The 6,659-nt window shown below is 36.9% G+C and overlaps 1 protein-coding gene across 9 annotated transcripts in view; it reads right to left on the bottom strand.

Annotated features, from left to right (window-relative positions):
- MAST4 (microtubule associated serine/threonine kinase family member 4) overlaps positions 1 to 6,659 on the bottom strand; it is a 276,825-nt gene that overhangs the window by 94,800 nt on the left and 175,366 nt on the right. The window lies entirely within an intron of this gene.

The following is a 6,659-nucleotide window of genomic DNA, read 5'->3' as shown; positions in this document are numbered from 1 at the left end:
AGGAACACCATATATACTGATACAAATGAAAATATACAATAAAAACATTGACACTTCCTCTTCAAGCTTGCAACAGGTAAGTTTACATTCATGTATGTCCCCCAAAACCAAAAAATAACAATTCGGTCAGATACATAAAAAATGTTCAGAGTAACGTATTCCCTTACTGACATACAAAAAAGAAACAGCATTTGTTCTACAACTACCTTATTGCCTTGAGAGAAATTATGTTTTTTAACTCTGGAACACAATATTATAATCAAGCACTAAGAGAACTTACGGTATGAACATTTCTATTAAACTAAACACTGCAATGCACAATACTTCACATTGTTTCAGAAAATTAAGCAGCTGAATGGTATTTTTTTCAATAACCAACACCCTAAACATTACACAGGATTACCTTAGTCTACTCACCATTAACACAGATTTTTAATTTGTTTAGGAGTAAACGCTTAAACTAATAATTTTTATAAAACAGATTACATGTATCCTTGATTTCCCTTTATTTATTTGGATGTTAATAACTGTGTTTTAAACCAGTCTAGTTAGAAAAGACAGACACTTTGATCATATATATAAAGCCATTTTCCTACCAGTAAGCAGTGCGTCATTTGACATATGCTTCAACATTTTTTTGAGGGAGGAAAACAGAATTAATTGGTGTATAATATTTTAAAAAATTTTCTTTAATACATTATTTTAAACCTAGGTTGAAGTCAACTGATAGAGTTCAATAGCAGGCTACTGCATGCTAGAACATCTAAGTCACTACTGCATGTGCAGAATAAAAAAATGGGTGGGATAAGGAAACTGCACCAGTTCTTGTTTTCTAATCATCAAAACTGAATATGCCAGAATTTCATTGGAAAAACAGATGCTACTTAAAATATTAATTACAATATTTCCCAAACAATACAGCATGATAGTTTTCTTTATTCCTCAGCATTTATTTAGGGAAGACCACTGCTAACTGAAAAAAAGGGTAGTATATATTTTCTGACACGACCCCAGTATTTTTATACTCATCTGTCAGTGGCAGGTTACCATTGTGATGTCTCTCTATTGACTAGATCAATCTGCAAATTGTTCTGAGCTATAGATAGTTATACACATTAACAGGGTCCCCCCTTAGTCATCTCCTCTTGAGGCTGAACAGCCTTAAGAGGCCCAGCTCTCTTAGCCTTTCCTCATAAGAGAAATGCTCCAGACCAATTCAGTAGATCTCTGCTGGACTTGCTCCAGGAGCTCCATGTTTCTCTTATACTGTGGAGCCCAGAAATGGACACAGAATACTCCAAATGCGGCTTTACCAGAACTAAGGAAAAGGGGCAGGATCAAGTCTCTCAACCTGCTGGTAGTGCTTGTCCTAATTCACCCCAGGATACTGCTGGCTCAAGGACAGCTTCTTGTTCACCAAGACACCTTGTCCACCAGGACACAACAGCTCTCCTCTGCAGAGCTGTTTTGCAGCAGGTTAGCCCCCAGCCGGCAGTACTGGTGCCTGGATTATTCCTTCCCAGGTGCAGGATGCTGCATTTGCCTTTGCTGTAGGTTCTTCTCCACCCAAATTCAAGGGAAACCTATCCTGAAATCCACTAGTCTGATCACAATTTCCAGATTTAACAAAGAGCTATCAGAGATAAGCCCATCAATCAGTATGTTCAGTCACAAAAGTAGGTGTGTATCTTATCACTAAGAGAAGCTCTTTTTGAAGCTCTCTAACAAGTGGAGCAGAAGAGGCAACTAATAACCACTGCATGGATGAGCTCCTGGATGCTTAAAAATTACATTTGAGAAAGATCAGTCAATGTCTAATACAGCAAGAACTCTAGTGACTGTAGAACATCAGTAGCAGATGTAAGCCAAATACAACAGAGTGAATCTGTGTGCTGTGCCCACATCATGTGATGTGTCCCAACAACCACAGCATATGAAATGATGTCTGCACCAGTGTCCTTTAGATTCTCTGGGCAAGAAAAATAAAGACAGTCTCCTACTGTCACAGTAGATATTAACCACAATAGTGGGGGGGAAAAAAAATCAAAAATTACAGTCTCATTCAGCATGTTCTAGCACTTTTCTAAGTTTCTTTTTTATTTTGCTCATGTTTCAGCTTTCCTCAGGCTTTCTACAATAATATCCTTTGGTTACCTTCTATTGATCTCAACATAATTCTAACAAAACAGTATTTTATAAGATGAAAACAAAGCAAAAAAACAGGAATAAGACCAGATGAATCCTCACCAGTCTGGCTAAAGCTAAGAAACAATGATGGCTTATTCAGACTGTAACCAGAACTTGAAATACATTAATTGCTTGAACAAAAAGACTGGTCAAGTAAACCAACCAGATTAAAAACAACACATCCATCCTGACAGTGAGACTGTAAAACTATCCCCCTAACACACAGACCTTATTGTGAATGAAAGGAAATACAATTACCAAGGTACATTAACACTTCACTTCACTAGGTAGCACAGCAAGCAGTGGGATCATTAGTCCAACAGATTTTTCTAACAAAATACATTTAATTACAGTGTGTTTTGAAAGCACAGATAGCCTGCACAGATGTAATTCTTATTCCTCCCTCCTCCCCCCTTTTGGGATAACAATCTTCTCTCTAAACTTACTCATCTACTAGGATAATAGCTCCCACTCTATTGCTTGTAGGCACAAAAGTGAGTGAAGAAAGCTGAAAGTAAGGAAAAGGTAAAGCTCTTCAAACTTCCAAATATACATTAAAAACAACACTGTTACATCAAAAAGAATCACTTTTAAAACAAAATTTAAACTGATGTTTACTATTACGTAACAAAAGTAAAATAATTCAAGTTGGAACACAGATTCAGACAACATCAACAGAATAACATGGTTTTGTCACAGTTTTTATGTTAATAAGTATGCTTGGTTTTCTTATGTATCAACAGGACCACTTTTAATACCTACTATTAAGCAAACCAATCCATTTATAGTATATTTACTTATAGTACACTATGTTGACAAAAGAATAAAACAAGAACCAATAGCAAGAGTTTACATCATAATTTTAACATCACTGAACCTACTCAGTCAACTCTGAGAAGTTCAAAAAACCCACTTAGTATTTTCCAGGAAGCATGTTGTCCCATAAGTAATAGAACTACAACAAAGTTTGACCACTCTGTACTCTGTGTTTCCAATATAAGTTATAATTTTCCTTTGTGTTTTAAGGTTTCAGAAATGGTTATGAACTGTTGGGACATATACTTGATGACTGATGAATATTTTATCCCATATCACTAAAGACTAACTACCACTTCAATGACTGTACACAAATAAAATGAAGACTCAACACAAATCATCTAGGAGTCTCCTTTGGCTCAGAGGCAACTGGGCAAGCACTCACAAATTTCAAGCTTTTGGGAAAGAAAACCTCCTCTGACTCAGAGAAAGACCGACAGTAATAACATTGTTTCACTGTAACTACCACAAAGAAACAAGAGAAAAGGACATATACACAAAAAAGGTTATTGGTTTGCCAGAGAAGATACAGAGAGAAGATCAAAGAGTGAAAGTGGTAGAGAGAACCAAATACGTATCACAGAATGAAACAGAAAGCATTTAGTGATTTTTTCCATGCTAAGAAAGTGTATGTGTATATGTGTACATATTTATCCCTTTGTAAATCTACACAGCAATCTATATAAATGAATGCCTACAACCAGAGAGAGACCTTCTCACTCTCTCTAGTTCTCTACTCCAGACAATGTCATTCCAGGCAGGAATCTAAATACTCTTAAGGGTACACATAGCTACAGCAACAAAAAAGAAGTAAACACATGATGGCATACATGTTTCTTTGTTGTAAAAGCACATGGTGTAATCCCCAGCATCTAAAGGCTCAGCAATTTGAATATCAAACACTTCCAATTCATAACTGAAGAGAATTTTTCTACCTGTCAATCCTGAAAACCCACTCCAAGACTTGAAATTCCGGCTGGGATGTTTCTTATCCAGGTATCACTTCCACAAAGAACTGCTGCAACTGAAATTCGGCTAAGTCTAATGTTGGAAAACTCCTCCTTAAGGAAACTACCTTCTCCTTTTTTATTTCTTAGAACCTCAAACAGACTAATGCTTACATCAAGTAAATCTGTACAAAGAAACAAAATTCTTAGTACTAGCAGCCAATTCTCATTATCCCAAGTGTCACGAAAGTATGATACTGCTCATAGAAACGGTACAGTCTAGCAGGCCACAAGAATCTGATAGTGTAGGTAAAAGTAACTGAAAAGGCAAAAGGAACATAAGTAAAAGGCAAAAATGGCCAACCAAACCATAAAATTAATGCTCTCACACTGGCAAGGAGTCAGCCTAAAAGCCAATTGTGGATAAAACAAAAAACAAACAAAAAAAAAACACCAAACCAACCAACCAACCAAAAAACCAACCAACCAACCAACCAACCAACCAACCAAAAAACCAACCAACCAACCAACCAACCAACCAACCAACCAACCAAAAAACCAACCAAAAAACCAACCAAAAAACCAACCAAAAAACCAACCAAAAAACCAACCAAAAAACCAACCAAAAAAACCAACCAAAAAAACAACCAAAAAAACAACCAAAAAAACAACCAAAAAAAACAACCAAAAAAAACCAACCAAAAAAATCAACCAAAAAAATCAACCAAAAAACCAACCAAAAAAACAAACAAAACAACAATGAATGCCCCTTGTAAAATTTTCATGAAGCACCAAGGCATACAGAAAGCTAGACAAGTTTCATAGGTAGTACTACTATTAAGTAAAAACATCTCTTGGATCAGTGGGCCCAAAACTTTCACTCATGTACAGCCAGCAGATTCAGATGACAGGAACTAGACTCCCTTCAGGTCTTACTCCATAGCCTACTCTTTGGGCTCTAAATGTCTGGAACCCTATACAAAACAGGAGTGGCTACCGCTACTCAGCAGCACTCTAAGAAAGGGAAGACTTCCTGTGGCAAGTCAAGCAAAGTAGGCATCTATCCTTCCAGTCTTTTCATGCAACAGCTGGGTCTACGGCTGAGCTTGTGAAGATAGGGTAGCTGAGATAAAGCTCAGAACAAGTAGACCCAGTTGGTATCTTAACTATCTAAGTCCATTTCTACAGGAGAATCTGCCCTGTCTGTATTAGCTTTAGTTCTTCTGACAGTTTTATTGCTCTAGAATCTCTTATATTAGTAAATGAATTACAAGTATAAGAGTGTAGAGAACAGGTCCACCTTTAAAAAGAGAGATGAAGAAATGTGTGGTCAGCCTTCCCCAGGCAGCAGATTCTGAGCTCCCCCCACTCAGAAGAGAGAGCCAGCCTGAGAAAGGAAGGCATCTGGACCCAGTAAGAGTAAGTAGCCTTGAAATTCCACTGCTGGCTTTTTAGTTTCACAATGCTGCGACACACTGATTTGGCTAAAGAGATGGCATTAAATATTGAATAACCTTGTAACACATAAAACATAACTGCATATATGGCATGTACTATTCACTGATATGCCATATAAGGGATATGCTGAGGCAATATTTAATGCTGCTTTAAAAAGTCTTTTGAATATTTCCACAACCCACTGTTGTATTAAGTATATCTGAAAAGTAGGAAAGCATCCAAATATTAAAACCAAAATAACATGTGGTATGCATTTATTTCATGTTTCTTGTGAAGTCTATGAAGTCTCTCTCCTCTACCTGCCACGCAGCCATACACTTTATAAAAGGTATTTTTAGGCCTTCACTCAAGTGCAAAACCAATTTGAGTAAGAATAGTGCAGACAATTAAAAAAAGCTCCAGCATGTTCCCCTCTTTAAAGTCAGGTACATTTGCAGCAGAAAAATGCACAACGCCTATATGGATTCTCAGTTAACACTGAGTAAGAGTAAAAATATTTATTTACAATAGAGGGTTAAAAATTATAAAATAACTCAGCACTTCCATCTACCCCAAGTAGGAAACACAAAGAATGGATATTTACGGAAGGAACAGTTTTGCACTGATGTGAAATAGACCACTTGTTATTCCTGCTTTAACTTTCTACCATTAAACAGATGGTCGCTTTTTTCCTTTTGAAAAAACATTAGTATAAAAACACTCATACCTTATGAATAGCAGCTCTACTGGCTTGTTTCGTGCCAGCTTTTTAGCCAGCAGAAGAAACATTTCACACGTGTTCTCCCAGGATAATATTTAAGCCAATAATCAAGGTGGTTTCACAGACCATAATCATAATTTAAAACAACTGATACGACTCAAAATGGCATATAGTAGTGTATAAAGTTACAAACTTCTACATTTTTTCTGCTCCTTGTGATAGGGACATTTGCTTAACTGCAAGGGACACCACAGCACAAAAAGTGACCATAGGGTGAAACTTGTCACTATTCTGCCCATTGACGGCAAAACTCTTTAACTTTTACTTGGCATTTATTACTTCCAAACTTCCCCCCTGACACCCCTCCTCCCCCCTCCCCTGCTTCTGACAATAATAAAAATGCTACACAAATAAAAAGTCCGTTTCTGTACTAACAAATGTCAGCTAGCCTGTCTAAAAACAGTAGTGACGCAAACTTGTCCCTTCAGGAACACCGAACAAAGCAGGCTATCTTGAGTTTTCCATATAAAGAATATCTGCTCCCGATAAAT

The sequence above is a fragment of the Empidonax traillii genome, unplaced genomic scaffold, assembly GCF_003031625.1.
Source record: "Empidonax traillii isolate 1590-97213 ecotype Southwest subspecies unplaced genomic scaffold, ASM303162v1 scaffold8:size5222938, whole genome shotgun sequence".
Lineage (NCBI taxonomy): Eukaryota > Metazoa > Chordata > Aves > Passeriformes > Tyrannidae > Empidonax > Empidonax traillii.
This window is presented reverse-complemented; position numbering and strand designations above follow the sequence as displayed.